Source organism: Lycium ferocissimum, chromosome 2 (assembly GCF_029784015.1).
Source record: "Lycium ferocissimum isolate CSIRO_LF1 chromosome 2, AGI_CSIRO_Lferr_CH_V1, whole genome shotgun sequence".
Classification (NCBI taxonomy): domain Eukaryota; kingdom Viridiplantae; phylum Streptophyta; class Magnoliopsida; order Solanales; family Solanaceae; genus Lycium; species Lycium ferocissimum.
In genome coordinates, this window is record NC_081343.1 from 65,525,591 (window position 1) to 65,545,781 (window position 20,191).

Below are 20,191 nucleotides of genomic sequence, written 5' to 3' on the forward strand. Positions count from 1 at the left end.
AGGAAAATAAATATCCAACATAGATGAGTGAAGAAGCAGCAATGACAAGCCACCTGGCCATAGAATCTGCGTCATTGGTGCAGCTTCTCCACCATGGATTGGTTCTCAATCTTCCTTGCCCCCCACCCCTGGCACTGTTTTTGGTTAACAATCACCTCTCTCACTACTTTCTGGCAACAACAATGACGGCTTGCATGGGTGTCTCGCCGTAAGTGGGGTGCCAGGTTAAGGTGTAAGGTGAGCGGAGCCAAGTAGGGCTTAGGGGGTTTGTCCGAACAGTGTTTATACATGGTCATAATTATTTTTTATGAATATGTAGTAGATGTTGGCTTTTTCGTGCGTTAACTTCTTCATATTTTGAACCCCTTAGTTGGCTCCACCATTGTGTGCGCGCAGGACCTTACCCCTATATTTGTGGGGGCAGAGAGGCTGTTTCAGAAAGTTTTTTTTGAAAAAAAAAAAAAAAAGAAAAAAAGGAAAGGAAACTAAAAGAAATGGAATTCCATGCAACAACCAGCGCTCTCATTATCACCCTAAATTTTCACTTCCTTTTGTCCCTCCTCTCAAAGGCCTAACCTACGCACATTGGCTTAATTAATAATTTCCATAACGACTTCTTCTTTCCACTGAATCATACATTGATAGAGAAAAAGCTAATCTTAATTTTCTTGAACTGTGGTACAAGCATGTATTCAACTGTGTTTTACACTTCAGTTCATCCCTCCACTTCAGTTTTTTCAAGAAAGCAGTTGCCTTTATTGATCTCCAAGGAGTTTCCAGCAGAGTTGTTTCATTCTATACCTTGCAGAAGCTTGGAATGGGCATATCAAGAAGGTAAAAGGAGTAAAAGCAACACTAGCTGAAGCCCCGGTTACTCCTACAGAGAAAAGTGGCTCTGGGGTTAACGGTAAGGTACCACAGTGAAGTTGAAAGTACTTGTGGCAGGTGGTGGAATTGGAGGATTAGTTTTTGCACTTGCTGCTAAGAAAAAGGGGTTTGAGGTATTGGTGTTTGAGAGGGATTTAATTGCTATTAGAGGAGAGGGGCAATATAGGGGGCCAATTCAGATACAGAGCAATGCATTGGCTGCTTTGGAAGCAATTGATATGGATGTTGCTGAAGATATTATGAACGCTGGCTGCATCACTGGTCAAAGGATTAATGGTTTGGTTGATGCTATTTCTGGCGACTGGTAATACTCACATCACTCTAGTATCTTTGTGCTAACTGCTTGTCTGAAGAGAAACTCTTGGTGTTACATAGAATCTGTTTTGCAGTAACAATCATATTACTGAAGAAAATCCAAGAAAATCATGAATTCGTTAAATATTCGAAGGCGTTTGGCCGTAAATTCCAAATATTTTTCACTTTATTTGAAATTTATGAAACACTCGAGCACCCATTAACCGTGGCGGATACTCTATGTAGACATATAGCAAATATTGAAATTTTGGTATAAACTAATAAATAGCACCCAAGAACCAATAAAAGATCTTGGTGCTCTGGTTAAAAAGGTTGTAGGCTTTAGACTAAGCCATGGAGGAGCCAAGTTCGAATCTCACTGAAAGCATATATTTTTTGTTGATTTTAAGGTGAGCACCCAGGACCATTGAATCCTTGGTCCGCCACCGAACATACCCAGTGTAATCCATGGGGTCTGGGGAGGATATAGGGTACGCAGACCTTGCCTCTACCTTGGGAGGTAGAGAGGCTGTTCCTATAGACCTCGGCTCAAGAAAAGCATTTCAAAGAAGTGCGGAAAAGGAAATAACGGAAGTGAAGAAGTCATGGCAAAATACTGTAGAAAGCATGACAAAGCGAAAAAGGAACAATAGCTATAACACAATAATACGATAATCGAAGTACAAGGAACAACATATAATAACAGAAATTGAAGGACAAGTAACTACAAGGGTAATATGGAATTCAACTCCAAGTTGTATTTGAAAACATTTAACCAAACATTGATTTTGAAGTAAAGGAAAAATTATTCTATAAAAAGTTGAATAATGCTCATGGCCAAACGGCTCCTTAGCTTTTCGGAAATTATACTAGAATTAGTAGAGGGAAAACTATTCATGTCGTCAAAACTTTATTGAGTCATAGTTGTCAAACTTATCCAGGAAAAGGATCCATCTTTACCTTCAATCAGATTGATAAATTGGTCTCATACTCTCATTATTGTATGAGCAGTTTTCTTGTGAGAACAGAACCATTATTTATTACTTGAACTGCATAGTTGGGTGTCAGGTATCGCAAGTTTGATATGTTCACTCCAGCAGCGGAACGTGGACTTCCTGTAACAAGAGTCATCAGCCGCATGAGTTTGCAACAGATCCGTGCACGTGCTGTTGGGGAAGATATAATTATGAATGAATGAATGAAAGTAATGCAGTAAACTTTGAAGATGATGGAGAGAGGGTACTGATAGATTTACTCTCTTTGTTTTCTGCTATTCTCGAAGTATCAAGAAAGATTATAACTTTTGTTAGTTTCATTCAAGATCATGTAGATCCTTCCATTGGAGTTCGCATCAGTGTCAACTCTAGCTAATTGCTGTGTCTTATTCATCAATTTTCATTATAGCGTTTCATGTGTTGTGAGAAATCAGGTTACTGTGACTCTTGAGAATGGACAGAGATATACAGGTGATCTTCTGGTTGGTGCTGATGGAATAAGGTCTAAGGTATTCAAAATTGGTCTTCTTTTTTTCCTTCTATTATTACTACTTTGGTTAACAAGGATAGATTGACTTGTTTATATGTTACTTGAGGTTGTGGTCCAGGTTAAAAATATATAAGTCTGAATTGCTCAGTGAGCCTTTGTTGGTTAGTTCTACTTGGTTTAGAAGATCTCAAACAATGGCCTTTTATTGTAGGTACCGACTAATTTGTTTGGACCCAGCGAAGCTACTTACTCTGGCTACACTTATTATACTGGAATTGTAGATTTGGTTCCTGCTGGTATTGAGACCGTTGGGTATGATACTTTTACTTATCGGATTGTGTTTCCCTTTTCATGTCCTTATCTCTACTGGTCCGGTTATGCTCTCGCTATGTTTTCACAGTAGAGGTTAAATTGTGAATTCTTTTCTGAAGGTACTGAGTCTTTTTGGGCCACAAACAGTACTTTGTTTCTTCAGATGTGGGTGAAGGCAAGATACAGTGGTATGCATTTCACAATGATCCAGTTGGCGGGGTGGATGCTCCAAACGGTAATTGTTAGGCCGCTTAAAACTATTTACTATAATTCAGGATATAGGCATACTTACTATAAGATATTTTTGAATGCTTGACTTGTTACGTAACTTCAATTTCATCTAAGAAAGATTTTTCCTCGTTGAGACAGATTTTTCCTCGTTGAGACCTGATTGTAGTGTTGCAATAAGGTAAAGAAGAAGTCGAGATTACAATGAGATAGACTCCATGAATTATGAGTTGGAAAGTTTTGAACTGAAGTGCTGCTTCGTGTATAAACTAAATTGTGGTAAGCAGGTGCACTCTAATACATCTACTTAATTACTGTAGAAGTTTCAGAGAATGATGCACCACAATTGTTTGTATTTACTCATAGATGTGAGGTCCTTACTTCACCACAGAAATTGTTTATTAACTTGTAGCTGAAAGTAAAAGATTGTTTTTAATGTAGAATTTATTGGTGAGGCCATCTGATCAGTGTAGTGTAAAAAACAAAGTCAAAAACTGATAAGGTTTCAAGTAACATCCATACTTGCACGAAATTTTTGCAGACATTTATGTCAAGTGTAAAGAAGAAAAATGTCATCAGATCTTTACCTATTAGGCCTCCAATATTCCCTTTTCACTCTTTTGCCATATATATCTTGCAATCTTCTTCGGGTAAGTTTGTGATATTCATTCACAAGTTAATCCATCCTTTTTCTTTGGGGGTAAACAACAAATTGTTGGACTTACAAACAGTAACCTGGGATTCATTGGAAAATTTCAGAATTGGGTAGTGATTCAGTAGCAACTTAACAGTTTCTATTAGAATTTGTTCTTTTCCATATCAGTTCAAGGACAAGAACTTCTTGGAGGTAGTTCGCCCGAAATTAATCTTAACACGGCAAACATAACCCTTCTTTGATATTTTTGTAACGCAGTTTTCATAACTTGCTATTTAAGGACTGTTGAACTCGTGTTTAGGGGATTTAGGTTGGAACGGTAGTGTTGCTACTCAAACTATTGAGGAGATGAGTAACTTGAATAAGCAGTTGAGTGGGTTCGGGGACTACTGATTTCTATTTCTAGAAATATACAATTTCATGAGTTCTAGGGATAAGGAATACTCATATATTACATTATATTTTCTTTCGATAATTGACATTTCGAGGACACAATTGTTGGAAGCGGACTGGAGTTATCCGGCAAGGGTACTGTGATTGACAATTTTTTCATAGTTGATTTTCAACTATAGCATGATTTAAGTTCATTTTCTTGCATTGAAAAGATTTGTCTAAAAATTGATTACTTGCATGCGGACAAGCGATAGTATGATCAATAATTGGATATGTACTAAATCATCTTTACCATGACTTTCGCATACTTTTTATCCTTGAAACTCTGTTATTTATGAGGTGCTATATACTATTGGAATTGATTCTTGACACAGATAGGATATGAATATATTTTGTACTATAAGGAAGATCCTTCAGGAGTAAATTTTGCCAAATCGCCGTTATCGAACGTCGGGATCGTTAGAGCCGGTGCATCTTGTATGATAATTTTCCTTCGCTAGTAGGAAAGAAATAGTATTGTGCAAATACCCTATAGAAGGGAACCTAGCCGACCGGGTAATTAGACGGCTATGGTAAATCCATAGCGGAGATTGTACACTCGGTACTGGCATAGGGTGCTCCCAATAAATGACGATGTGATTAATTAACTAGGTTCAACCACAGTTTTCATACATGAATTGTTATGTTAATTTAAATAAGATATTTTTGATGATTTTATAAACTGCATGATTTCTTATGTATGCTTGTCCCAAATAAAATGCTATGGTTGATGTTATTACTCGCTCAGTCGGTGTGACTGACCCCGTTCTTTCTTCCTTTTCCCCTCTACATATATTTTAGCTGAGAGTGACACTTTGACTCAGATGGAGGGACACACAGAGCTGATGACAGTTCCAGTAAGCCTCGCACTTGCTTTGCGCGGGCCATCATTTTGTTTAGACTACTGTAGTATATTATTTTGTTTAAATTCTAGAGTTTTGCTCCTTGAGTCAGTCTCGTAAATGTTGTTTTGGCTTGTGTTAGTAAAGAAGTGACTTGGAACTTCTAAAGTTCTAGTGAAAGCCACTGACTTCAGATTTTGGTATTCTCTTAGACTTAGTATGTTGGTGGTGTAGTATGTTGGGTTCTTGTTGACTGAGTGCTGATAGGTTGGATTTATGGATAGCTCCCGGTACAGAGGGAACTCTGTCAAACTTTTAGCATGAAAATTGTTTAGGCTTAGTCTAACTTAGCGCCGGACATGGCTTAGGTGGGTCGTGACATTAGCGCTGCGGGAGATGAGTATGTTATCATGACAATTTAAATTTCCACTATGACGCTCAAGAGGTTGGAAAATATTTATAGTCGTCTTGTCATTACATTGGTTGTTCAATATTTTCTGTTCATGCTACAGGTAAAAAGGCAAAATTGCTTAAAATATTGGGGGTGGTGCGACAATGTTATAGACCTGTTAGTTGCCACAAATGAAGATGCAATTCTTCGGCGGGACATCTATGATAGACCGTTAACCTTTAAATGGGGAACAGGTCGTGTTACGTTGCTTGGGGACTCTGTCCATGTTATGCAGCCTAATTTGGGTCAAGGGGGATGCATGGCCATAGAGGTACACTCTTTATATCAGCCTTAGCTTTTTGACTTTACTTTATATGGCATTATTAGTCTTCTTGCTAAGAAGCAGGGCTGACTGAGGAATTATGCAGGCCACGATTCTTATGTGGACATGTTTAGGGAGATGGTAGTTGAGAGATCCTAAAAGTTTTTTAGTTTAAAGCAAAAGTTGAGGAAACTTAAAAAGTACAAACTTAGTCAATGGTTATGGAATTTAACTAGACCTTTAATTTTTATTTTATTTTTTCCTTTTGCCTTTTAACGGAGGTGGAAAGTGGGTCAGATATTGGTTTTACCTATTTCTCAAAAGAAGACCTTTGTCATGACAAGACATTTCTGTATTTCTCTCCACATTGTTTCTGATGTTAAATAGGGGTAACATATTTGTGGGGGAAAACGGGGTTAAATATTTTCTTGTTAGTAAGCATCATGAAGTGTAAACTGGATCACCTAATTGTCTTTGTGTATCGTCATCTGTCAAATACACGTATTATAGTGAGGTTGTGTGTACCACTGAGTTTTTCCCTGTACAACTACAGGATAGCTATCAACTAGCACTTGAACTTGACAAAGCATGGAGCCAAAGTGCTGAGGCAGGAAGCCCTGTGGATATCATCTCATCTTTAAGAAGGTAATCCATTAGTTATTGGCTCAAGTGCTGTATACTGGTTGACTAAGTACAGGTTGCAAACTTCATGATAATTAAAAAGTCGGTTCCAATGGGCTGAAGGCTTAACCTCAATCTACCACCGGCCAAAACGCCTGCTTGAAACTGAGCAAGTGCAGGAGATGAGGCAATATTCGCATAACATTCTATATGGAACTTCTCATCTATTAGTTCTGAAGCATCTGTCTCGTAGTCTGAGCTCAAAGTTGTGGATTGATTTGAACAGCTGTTATTTTTGTCAGTTAGCTGATTTTTATGATTTCCCTCGTCTGCAGCTATGAAAGTGCTAGGAAATTTCGAGTTGGAGTTATCCATGGACTGGCTAGAATGTCTTCAATAATGGCATCAATGTACAAGGCTTATCTTGGCGTTGGACTTGGTGGATTATCAGTATGGAAATCTGTCTATTCCTTGAAATTGGAGTAGCTAATTTGTTTGATTTAGCGGAGTTCGTATAACATGGTTTCTATTATTTTGGCAGTTTTTGACTAAGTTTAGGATACCACATCCTGGAAGAAAGGTGAGAGTATTTATTGGCTTGGGAATGCGTCTAATGTTAAGTTGGGTTCTAGGAGGCAACGGGTACGAATATACAAGCCTTTTCTTGCTTTCTGTGAAGAAATAAAGTTGATTTTTTGGAGGTACAAAAAATCCTAGATATTTAGTAAGGGATCTAGAATAGTCTAGTGTAGGATCTTGGATAATTAGCCTAAAGAAAATCTAGATATTCTAGAGTAGTGGTAGAAGATAAAGTTTACTAGATTTTTCTTGTGTATGTATCTAAAATAATTTCTAGAACCATCCCTACACAAGTATAAATAAAGGATGGCCTTAGTGATTTGTAATGAACCCACTTTAAAGCAATTCAAGCCAATTCAAGAAATTTTGTTCCATAATAAAGTTCTCCTTTTCATAGCTTCCCTCTTCTTTAGTTGAATCTTCCGATCTTAGTTAACGATGTTGTGCGTAAGGTCTCTCTCGATTTACCTTTTTCTTCTATTTCTCTACATGGTATCAAAGCCATAGCCGTAGTGGGCTTCTGGATTTTATTTCAAGATCCGGCGTAGGTACATTCAACCGATTTCTCTAAATGGATTTAAGCTACCGTGTTAACGGGATCGTGGATGGAGTTGTTGCATCAGTCCAATTACAAGTGTACGGAAGATACGACGGAGTCATACACTCGCGGGAGCAGGATCGGAGACGTTGTTAATGGTAGTTACACAAGTCCTCCTACCGACTAGACCGAAAATAGCAAAACAGACAAAGAAGTGGAAGCAGATTACGCGAAGGCGGGAGTTCATCCTAAAGAGGTCCATCTCACACAACTTGTTTGATCATATTATAAGGTGCAAATCCACCATGAAATTGAGGACCCTTGATCGTTTGTTCAACAAGAAAGACGAAGCCCGCTACACAAATATCGGAGAATGAATTGCGAACACCACTCAAGGTAATCTTTCTATTGCCGAGTACTTTTTGAGGATTAAGAACTTATGTTCAGAGATCTCTTTATTAAATCCGGATGAGGCTATCTCTGAAGCACGAATGAGAAGAACTATCATTCGTGGTTTGAAGTCAAAATATATTCCTTTTGTTACATCAATTCAAGGATGGGCTCAACAACCATCCTTGGAGGAGTTTGAGAATTTGTTGTTATCACAGGAGCTACTAGCCAACATGGCTACAGTGTATGTTTTAAAGAAGTGGAAGGGAATGCTCTTGTAGCCGACAAGAGGAACTTCAAAGGAAAACATTCAGATACGCCACACTCTCGATCTCGTGTTGTTTCCGCCTCGCTAGAAAAGGAGAGTAGTCTACTAATAACTATGCTAAGAAGACTCTCAAATGTTACAGGTGTGGTAAAATAAGACACATAAAAAGATATTGCCAAACAAAAGAGAGCAACATGACTCAAGTTGAGAAAGCTGCTGAAGAAGAAGAGGACTGGGGAAGGTGCTTTATAGCTGAGGCTCGAGTTGTAGATGCCCTGGTTTCCTTCAATTTCGAAAGAGACCGGATCATTAATTCAAGAGATAATACGATCCATTACGTGGAGAAGGAAGGCATTGGTGTCATCAACAAAAGCAAGCAGATTCCAAAGATGTTCGTACTAGTGACGTGGTAGTCGCTATCGAGGAAATCAACGCAACAGGTATCCTAAAATTAGTAATAAAAGTCCGGACGTGTTGAGATCCCGAGTGAAGTTTCGAAACTATATATGACAATGGTGACCATTCTAGAAAAGATCGAGGGAGTCAGAGGAAGTCAGTTCGATCAATCATCTCCGCATATCGTAGTCAATCACTATATCAAATGACAATGGTGAAGAAAGCCCAAGGCCCAATTCATAGGAGAGACAGATATGGTTCCTGATGCCCCGAGTCGACAAACACCATCGAGAGCCGAAAAGGAATCGTGGATCCTAGTTGAAGTCTTCGCAGAAATTAATGATCGTATCATCACCGACTCAAAGCTTCAAATAACACAATTGTCAAGGACTCAGAGTAGTGGGGAGTCCGGAAACTCAAGAACGTGAAACTTAGCAATGAAGAGATTCACGTGGTTCGCAAAGGCTAAAGAGAAATATGTCAAGTCCGGCCGAACAGATATGAAAATTTTATCAAGACGTATTCATGCTTCTTTACAAGCCCAATTAATGAAAACCTTCGTCATTTGAAGAAGCAAGAGGAGATAGGAAAGTATGTCTGAGATCTTCACCAAGGCAAACCCAAAAGCTTCGTCTGAGTTCTTCTGCAACAAGCTCAGGGTAGTTTCCAAAAAATCACTTTAAGGGGAAATGTGGAGAAATAAAGTTTAGATTTTTCGTGAAGACAAAATCCGATATTTAGTAAGTGATCTAATAGTCTTTCAACAGTAGATCTGATAATTATCCTAAAAGAAAATCTAGATATTCTAGAAAGAGCAGGATAAAGTTTACTAGATTTTTCTTTAGATGTATCTGTACCAATTTCTAGAACCATCTCTATACAAAGATAAATAAAAGATGGCCTTAAGTAATTTGTAATGAACCCACTTTAAAGCAATTCAAGCCAATTCAAGAAATCTTGTTCCATAATAAAGTTCTCCTTTTCATAACTTCCTCTTCTTTATCTTCCGATCTTGGCTTAACGATTTTCGGCCAATGGCTCTCTCTGATTTACCTTTTCTTCTGCTATATTTCTCTACACTTTCAATATCTTAAACATCGTCTTGATTTCCTTATCTGATCAAACAAAAGCTGGAGAGTAAAACCGCAAAGCCAAATATTTATTTTTGCTTCTCCTCGTAATAGCAGCTCTTCGGGTGACCCCTGCCTTTTATCACTGTTCATGACTATTTTACTAGAAATGCTTTTATTATATTTAATGCTTCAAAATCAGAGATTTTATTGAAAGTTCTTTTATTATATCTAAAGCTTCAAATTATTCTGTTTTAAGAAATATTAGCAATTGAGCTTTTCCTTACCTTATCAGGACAAAAAAGGAAATATTAGAGAGTGGCCCTTATATATTATCTAGCAATTGATTTACTGAATTTTTCAGTTATTTGTCACTAAACCTTTTAAAGATCTATTAGTTACTCTGAAGTCAAGTGTCATCACGTGAATCCTTTCTCAGGAAAAAACAAACAGTGCAGGCATGTGATCCATAAAGAGTTTATTGGAAATCTTGGAAGTTCATGTCCTGTGTTGTTGTCTACCCTATTTTTGCCAAGCGACAAAATGCAACATCCCGTAATTCCATTTATTTAAAAGCAGCCGCCACCTAATTAATTATGGTGAATTAGGCACCTAAGGTTAATTAAAGTAATTATCTAAAGCCGATTTTAAAATCTATAAATTCACTCAACTAACCTGTCACAAGGTATTAGGCATCCTCTAAGTTCCATTAATAATGGTTAATCCGACCGGACTTAATAGTTAATTAGGCTAAGTGTAAATATAGTATTTAAAGAAAAGAAAACAACTTTATAAGTGTTGTTAAAGTTATAAATATAATAATATTATTTAAAATAAGACTTATAGAAAATGTAATAGTTTGTATAGAAGAACTTTAACGGCTATTTTAAAATATGACTTATAAAAGTTGTTAAAGTTTGAAGAAAGAATATGATGATGATATAAAAAACATGCTTGTAAATATTGTTAATGCTCAAATGGAAATACAATAATGTTATTTGAAATAAGATTTATAGTAGATATAGCAAATTTGCATAGAAAGGAAACTTTAAATACCATTGAAAGTAAATTAGGAAAAAAACGTAACGATTTGTATATGAATAATAGATTTTAACAAATTTGAACTTTGACTAAAATAGCAATAGTAAGATAGATACAAACTAAATCTAGCTTTGCTTTTATAAGGATGTGAATTTCTTTCTCTTTATTTAACTATGTTTGGCTAAAAATATGCATAATTTGAACAAACCTTAGGAATGTTTTACAAAATATTTTTTTAATTCCTATTTGCGTGTTAGTGGCGTTTTAAAATTTTCAAGATGATAATAAATAAGACATAACTCCTTTAATTCAAAATATGCTATTTAGAAATCAATTATTTTGAAATTAAATATTAAGGTACTATAAATAACTATAATATAAAGGAAGAAAATGAAACTTATGGTATTAATTGTTAGTTCTTCCTATACTAAACTAAAATCCTTAATGTCACTAAGGCTTATCTAATTAACAAACAAAAAGAATATTAGTCATACAATACACATTAAATGCACAAAAATAAAATAAAAGGGTATAGTTAAATGACTTTTGAATTGGCCTTTGAGAATAATTTGGGCTTTTTGGTCAACTCATTTCTTTCCTTTGAATATCCAACCGATCAGCAGGAGGAACAATGTTTTTGGGCGGGGCCTCGCCCAACACCGAATGCTAGAGACGAGCCCTACACATACGCGATGTTCATGCATAAGTAACAAAGGAAAGGATTAGTATGGAACCGATAAACAAGACTAACACATAAAATATAGACCCTAAAAAAAAAAAATCAAGAAGTCAATATACTATGTCTCAAACACATAAGAACATGTTAATCAAAAATCAGATAATACTTGCAAACAACTATGCTGGCAGTTTGGTACATTAATTAGAAAAGTATCCTAGCATCCAACCAATCAACGAGACAAAACTCCATCTCTCTCTCTCTAATCCAATGCCGACGAAATAAAAAGAGAAAAGAAAGAAGAGACCAAAGAGAATGAAAAACATACAAAACACCTAAATGTTTAATAAACTCGAAGAATCAAGGACCATAACACAAAGGTAGATGAAGCATATCATGCACATATATATCGTATATCATGTCTACCGTATTTGGCCCCTATTGACTTATAAATAGTTGTGTATACCTTTACCGGCCATATCTAACAAGAGATTAGTGATGAGGTCATTTTCAACCCACTCATAGACTTCCTAGATTGATAAGTTCTATCACAACAAATACAACTCAAAGCTAGGACAAGTAAATAACCTCGCCTAAAGTACCCCTTATATTATCCCTCGAATGATTGAACACTATAATTAGACAAAGGACCAAACTACACCTAAAACGAGAATTTTATTTTCTCATATGAGACAAAAAATTAAGGTTCGTTCGAATAAGATCTAACAGAGACATTCTACTAAATGGGACAATCCTAACCAAATAGGAACATGCGATCGCCCGGATATAACGCAAAATTAAGCAACAAGTTCATATATTATTTCAAGCTATTGATGGTTTCTTTAAAGTTATTAAGGCAGAGTTAGGCTTAGATTAGCACACCAGCTTCAAGCAGGAGCAGGTTTTATTCACCAACGAGAACTAAATGAACTTAGATGCCAAATACATAAAGGGAAGCAAGGATAGGCAAAACCGAACCCAAACACCTCCATTCAACTCTAAGCAAAAGTTTATGCTTTCTAAGTTCTACTTAGATTACATGATTGTTAGTGAAAACTAAATACATGATATGGACTTCGCATCGACAAACAACATAGACACATTGTGTAATTATTTTTAATGAAACCCATGGGGGCATTAAACTCATAACATGATATACAATACTTGAACGAATAGAACAAAAGAGAGAAAGTATCGACCTATTTGATTACACACACAATATACCTAAGATATACTCCACTATGTCAAATGTATACCGAATGTATATCTTCTTCTTATCTTGTTAACCTATTGTATATCCTATGTATATTCGTCCTTAAAGGGGTTTTAAATCCTGGAAATTCAGCCCAAACATCCAAGTTACAATACATGTCTTTCAAATTCATTTTAATAAATGTCAATCTATCCTAACAGCTCCCAATCATCAAACGAATAACGCGACGACGAAGAGAACCACAGAACACAAAAAAAGAAGAGCTAAAATTTTAGCTAGAGCAGGAAAACCAAACGCTGAAAGCGATAAATGTGTCCAAGTTTACTTTGCTTGCGTGCGATGAACTGGGACGGGGGGTCACAAATCTATTCTCGCAACGAGCAGATCCGAAGCTCGAAAGAATGAAATCGAACGGTTTGTTTATAACTATCAGCCAATAGAAACGAAATCAAACCTTTATTATGGCTAAAGTTCCCGAAATAAAGAAAGTCAAGATCGTCCCTCTTGGTACCGAAGATTTCAAGCGTATTTATAGTAGACGAAAACTAGGGTTTCACTCGTTTTTTTTTAGGCGGGATTTCAAGTGGAGTAACCGTTTGAAATTTAAATAAAGATTTGTTTTTTTACGAATTTTTTTATGTTAGAGCAGAGGATTTCATGGAAATGGAGAGGCATGGTTTGAATTTGAGAGAAAGTAGTTTGATTTTTCGTTTAAAATAGAAGAAAAGGGCAGAATGTATTACACGAACACGGGGTGGCAAGATCTGGAATGGCAAAAGGAGTCTGTGTTTTTGCTAAAATGGGGAAGACGATTTAGATGAGAGAAAGAGACGAGGAGAGAGGAGAGAGTCCGAGCGTGAGAGAGAGAAAGAAAAGAAGCGGCGTGAAGAGGAGAGAGAGAGAGATTAGGTTTAGTCGTATAGGAATAGTGGGCCGGGTCGGGTAGAGAGGTGTGGACGGGTGAGTTGTGAGACGTGGGTCGGTCCGTTTGGGCCATTCATTTTGGTCGAAATATGGATCCTTTCTCCTCCATTTTAAATCACTTTTGGGCTTCTAATTTAATAACTAGTATAATATATACTATGTGAAATTGAATAGTAATTAGCAAGTGATTTAACGAAGTAAAAATTAATTTAACGAGTACAAATCCTAAATGAACGATGACGGGTCCTTTAAAAATTGTGATAAAGTACTGCTAGTAATGTTTGAAAATAAAAGTAGCAAAATAAAGTATTTAAATCTCGATAAATTTAGAAGCCCGAGTATATAAAATTAAATGAAGGAAGGACAAAATTGGGTGTCAACAATCTTTTTTTTTTTTTCTTGAAGCGACAAACTTGAAGGCAGAACACACCATTGCAGGCTATCTGAAGAAGTATGTAGTTCAAGGAAACTATATATTCACTCAGCACACGATCACATAAAAGATTTGTGGCTTCTGTTGTTACTTAATTAAGGTCGATATATGAACTTTATGGGAGTATTAATAGACGGTATTGTGGTGATGAAGGCAACTGACCGATTGAAAAAATGGTTTGTAGATGATGATGCTTTAGAGCGTGCCATGGATGCAGAGTGAGTTTGAGAAGCATAATATTTACTAATTTCATTTTTACGTATGTCCTATTTTTTCTAGTTCGCTTGCTAAATGTGGTGCTTAATTTTTATCTTTCAGGTGGTTCCTGCTTTAAACAATAGCTGCTAAAGCAGAGAAGAGGACATTCCTTGCACTATTGGGTACGCTTCTAGGCTATGGTTTATTGGATTTAAGATTGTTCATAGCTGGCTGTTAGGTCTTAGCAGTTAGCAGAGAGTAATCTTTGTTGATGTTTTGTTTATATGAGCAAATTGGCGTTCTAGTTGTTATGATATACAGCATTTAAATGACTTAATTGCCTTTGAGGAGATGGTTTAAGTCATTTTATTTGAAATGAACATTTAAGGCAAGAGTATAAAGGCTACACAACATGAGATTTCTCTTTGTTTTATCTAACCTCTTATTACTTAAAGCTGTCGACATATTCATAACTATACAAAAAAAAATCATGCATTATGGCGCATCCGTTGCAAATTTCTCACCATCTATCTCCTCTAATCAACATACCCGATCCATGAAAGGAATGTCATCTAGCTGAACTTAACTTTAATGCGGTATTGTTTCATTAGATGAAGAACCACTAATGTCTTGTGGTTTCAGGTATGTCTCACATACAAACGTTACAGGGAAATTAGTAGTTTTACCTTTGCCACAGGTGATTGCTATAGCTAAGTATCCCCGACATTCTTGTGGTGAACCCAATGCTTAGATCGTCTACATTTTATTTTATTTTATTTTATTTTATTTTATTTTATTGCAAATCTCAGGTGTCCCAGTCTCCCAGATGCACGCCCGGATATCGTGCAAAGATGGAGCATATTTTGTAACCGAGCATTTCCCACCTCGCCTTTGATTTCCCTTGCCGTGTAGGTAAAGCTAGAAGAGCATCATTGGCCCGACAGCTGACAAGCAAACCTTCCATTCTTATGTTTACATCACTTCTCTCTTTCTCGCATTGACCGGACAAAGGTTTCAAATGAGCATCCCATGGGGCAGCCATAGCTTGTGGATTTTTTTTTTCTCATCCTTCCGCTTGGAAATTCAGTTTCATGATTGAGTTTCCCCTTTCTTCTACAGATGCTGGGGGTCCAGCCCTCATAGGAAATTGCCTATGAGATCGCATTCCATCGGTTTTTTAAGATCCCTCTAGTGCTAAATAAAAAAGATCTTTGAGCAAGGGCTAGCTTTTCAACAGGCGAAGAAAGGCCTCACCAAACACTTCATGCCCAAAGGAAGAAGCAAATGAGCAATCGAGCCACGAGGAAACGAATAGTGATGCGATTTACGAAGTGAACATGGTACCTGGGTTACAGAGTAAGCTCCTGTATACAACTAACTGTACTATTAGTGTATCACACTTTATGCAAGACAAAAATAACGATTGCTCTACGTTATGTAGTAATGAAGGCAGAAGATACCGGGCGTCTCCAAACTACCCTACACGTTTTCATCCATCAGATGTTATCGAGTTTGGTTCTGATAAGCAGGTGAGAGTCAAAAAACACTCTTACTTGATTTGCTATACTTACACCAAGTATTGATGACTTTTAACATCTCAATCTGTTTGTGTATGTTGTGCAGACGGCTTTTCGTGTAAAGGTAGTGAAAGTTCCTGCTGGAAAGAAGGAAGAGCGCCAAGTAGTGGAGGCAACTTGTACCTGATATAAACGGGAAATAGTACAGCATTTTATAGCAACAGTGGAAACTGAGCAATATAAGCCCAGCTAATTTTGTGTACTGTAGGTTTAGAAGATTGATAAACAAAACGCCATTTCTCTATGTGTAGACATCATTATAGGCCAGCGTCCTACTTCAATAAATATATTTTTATATATTTGCTATATAAGTCTTTAATTAAAAATTAATTGCTATTTTTATTTTTATTTTTATTTTGCTCCAACTGGAACTTATCATAGTTACTCCAATTCCATGCTTATGTTTATCCTTAGCACTCAAACGTTTCATTAAAACACCGCACGAGTTTGATTTTGTTTTTGAACATCTTCAATAAAATATTTCCGAAGAAAACAATACTCCGACTAAATGGTCATGTTAACTAGTCATATTCGAAATGTTGTTACCAAGCGGGCCATGTAAGAGTTCTCTCACTGCCTTGGCCCTTTGGGCCTAATATTCAAAGTCCAAAAAATTTGGGTTACTGATGTTTTACTAGAGTTGTTACTTTCTTAGTATTGGATCGTCTTTAGTTTTTTTATGGGAAATCTACGCATATATATATACGCGTTATTAAAAAAAAAAATCGCAAATATTTAAAAACGTAACGATAGTTTTCCTTATTTACAAAACATAACGATATATTACAAAACATGACGGATTTTCATATATTTTTCGTTTTTTTATTTTTTTTCCAGAAAAAATAATTTTTATATATATTTTTTAAATATTAATTTTTTTTTTTTTTTGCTCAATGGCTTAAAAAATTACCTCATATTTCTATGTATGAAAGTTGTATGAAATGTGTATGTGTGAGCAAAATTTTTAATATAATTTTCATATACAAAATTTTGAGCGAAAACTTTAAGCCTTGAATATTGTATGAAAATTGTTACAATGTTGTTGTAGTTGTATTAATTTTACGTAAATCTAACATGAACTTTATACATGAAAATGTGAGCGAAATTTTAAGACATGAGCAAGATACAAATTTCATATTGTTTTCATACACACAATTTTTCAAGCGGATTTTTAAGCCTTGAACGAGATACACATTTCATACATTTTTCATACACTAAATTTTGAGCAAACTTTTTAAGTCTTGAGCGAGATATACACATTTCATACAACTTTCATACATAAGTTTTTGAGCAAAAAAAAAAAATAAATTTAAAAAAAAAAAATTAAAAAAAAAAAAAATTAAAAAAAATGATTTTTAAAAAATAAAAAATAATTTAATTTTTTTTAAAAAAAATATAAAGCATGTTTTGTATAGGATTTGTAATGTTATGTTTTGTAAATATAAAACTATCGTCACGTTTCGTAAATATTTCTCCTTAAGATGTATATATATGTCAAAGACCCTTTTTTTTAAAGGGAATTTTACATAAATGACTTACGTTTAGGGGTTTTAAATTGGGCATAGCTACATTTTAGCTTTTTACATTTCGTAGCTACAAACCACGCTGGCGTAGTTTGCTTGGCTCGATTGTATTCATAAATCGGATTGTATTCAAAATTCGGTTTTCGATTTTGTCGTATTCAAATCGATGTATTCAATTAAAACATCAAAAATACAAAAATTTGCACTAAAAAAATTAACTAATACACTCAAAAACTGAATAAAAGAAATAAATTTCACTCTATTCATTTGTATACACTTCAAAATTCACTGTATTCATTTGTATACAAGAAATAAAATTAAAGAATACACTCAAAAAATCGAATACAAGAAATAAAATTCCGGTACGATTCTATCAAGCATTTGGTTGTTCCGTCCAGATCCGACCGTTGTCACCGTTGTCGTCATCAACACCGATTGTATTCAAAAATAGAAAACCATTTCCGCCGTATCCGACCGTTTCCGTCCGGATCCGACCGCTTAGGCGGAGTTGTAAGCCGCCGTCGTCGTGAAGAGAAGAGAGAGAGACGGTGAACAACAACAACCACCACAAACCAACAACAACAAAGAAGACCGTCAAAATGAATACAAAGTCTCCTAATCTTCTCCGCCACAATAACAAAGAATGCCATCGCCGTAGCTTACTTCTCCGGCGAACCACAACAACAACAACACGAACCACAACCAACAACAACATGAATTAATCAGTGATTCCCCAAGTACAAGAAATATCCCTACAATGTTCCGTCCGGCTTTCGCGTACGTCGTTATAATAAACAGCGATGAGGAAGCATTTCGTGAGCTCATTCACCGGAGTTCCGACGGTGATATTGAGAGCGTAAGGAGGGAGAAGGAGGGAGAGAGAGAAAAATGTGGATACTAGGGTTGCTTTTTTATTTTAACCTATTTTGTATGACTTTAGTTATGGAGTGTAATTGATATACACCTTTTAGCTACGAGGTGTAAATAAATTAAAGTATAGCTACTAAATAAAAATAAGGTCTAATGTTAGCTACACCATGTAGATTTCCCTTTTTTAAATTACTCTATGACCCGAAACCCCTTATTGGGAAATAAAGTTGGAGATAATAATAAGGGAAACTTACAGAAATGACTATATAATTAGAGTTGTTAACAATCCCTAGCTATGTTTTGTGTATTTATATTTCCTAGGTGGTTTTTAGGTGTATTCGCGTGTATTTGAGTGTATTTGAATACACTTTCCAGTTGTATTCGTAGCTAGGTTTTAGATATCCCCGCGTGTATTTGATTGTATTTGAATACACTACTCTGCCATATACATATGTCTATAAATAAAACAAGCAACACATTAAATCAAAAATCCAATTCATTTGGCAAACATACAGTCAAAATATGAATTCAGGCATATACATATGTATATAAATACACATACAATTGTATTCAGCTTCTACAAAGACGTAACTCAAATACATATATACAACTGCATATAGCAAAGAAATGAAAATTATAGCTACGAAATGTAATTAACTTAAATAATACTACGTGGTTATTAACCATAAATACCTCTTAGAGTTAGCTATCATGTAAATTTTTCTAAAAAAAAAAAGGTTACGAAATAGGAAAGAGCTGAACAAGATAGATACTAGCAATATTCCAAGGATATTCAAAATTTAATATGAACGTATAAAATATTTTTTAACTTATATATGCAGTATAATTTTCTATATATACAATATAATTTTTCGACGAAAGGTATGCAACTGGCTATTTTGGATCTAGTGTGGGTTGGCCAGTTGGTCTAACAACCTTTCGTGACCCGTCGAATGAAAATATTCCGATAAATCATATCCATGAGACGAGGATCGTACCTAATTATATTACTTGAATCAAGCAAGACTTAAGCCAACATGTAAATACGCTTTTCAATATTTTGCTTATATACGTACAACTACAAACCAAACATTATCACTTTCTCTCAAGCCTTTCTTGGTTCAAGATTCAATATTTTGGTGTTCTAGGTGTTAAAATCTCTGAGACGCTGCAAGCAAATGGTTTTTGTACCTGTAATGTTCCTAATGATCCACTATACTTAACAATATACTACTGTTTCCCGCTTCCTCTGATTAATTCATCTTTGCATGTATAGTTGTCTCTTGTCTTAGCCATCCTACCTAACTGACAATCTCATTTCCATTTTCCTTGTTTTACGTTACCTGGAGAAATGATAAGTTCGTAACCTTTCACATCTTCAATTTGTCGTCACATGGCAATTTGGGAAAATGGCGTCACTGGCGCTAGTATTCTCACTATTCAGCAGTAGACGCACCTCCAGCTATGAACATATAACTAACTTGTAAGATAAGGTCTCTTTTTGCACCATTTCACGGACCAAAAGACAAATTGAGGCCACTGGCCACCGCCATCACCTCTTCTTCAGACAAAAGACAAATTTCATTTAATGCTACATACCTCCTAACCGTCAAATTTTATCCCAAAACAAAAGGAAATAAAAAAACAGATAAAGGCCCCTCGTCATATTCTCTGGACCGGCAAACTAGAACACCCATATGACCGAATTACTAGCTTTAGTGGTAAAAATTATATGTCGCACTATTTTTTATAATTTCTACACGCAAGAGATCGAAGTTCAATTTCTTTGCGTCTTTTTTCCCCACACTACTTACGTGTCCTCTTCCATCCAACTTTTTTTAAATCAAATATGCGAATTTATTTATCATTTTTCAAATTCAGGTGAAGAAATTTCCCCTGGTCAAAAGAGGAAAGCCTCATTTTGTCACAAAACCTGCAAAGACTTAACAACTGTGGCTGAGCTGAGCTCCATACTCTTAATTATTTATGTGCAGTAGTAGTATTTAATACGTGAGAGAGTGAGAT

The 20,191-nt window shown here is 35.8% G+C and overlaps 1 pseudogene; it reads left to right on the top strand.

Annotated features, from left to right (window-relative positions):
• Nucleotides 1–233: 233 nt before the first annotated feature.
• On the top strand, nt 234–16,103 carry LOC132046861 (zeaxanthin epoxidase, chloroplastic-like; annotated as a pseudogene).
• The last annotated feature ends 4,088 nt before the right edge of the window (nt 16,104–20,191 follow it).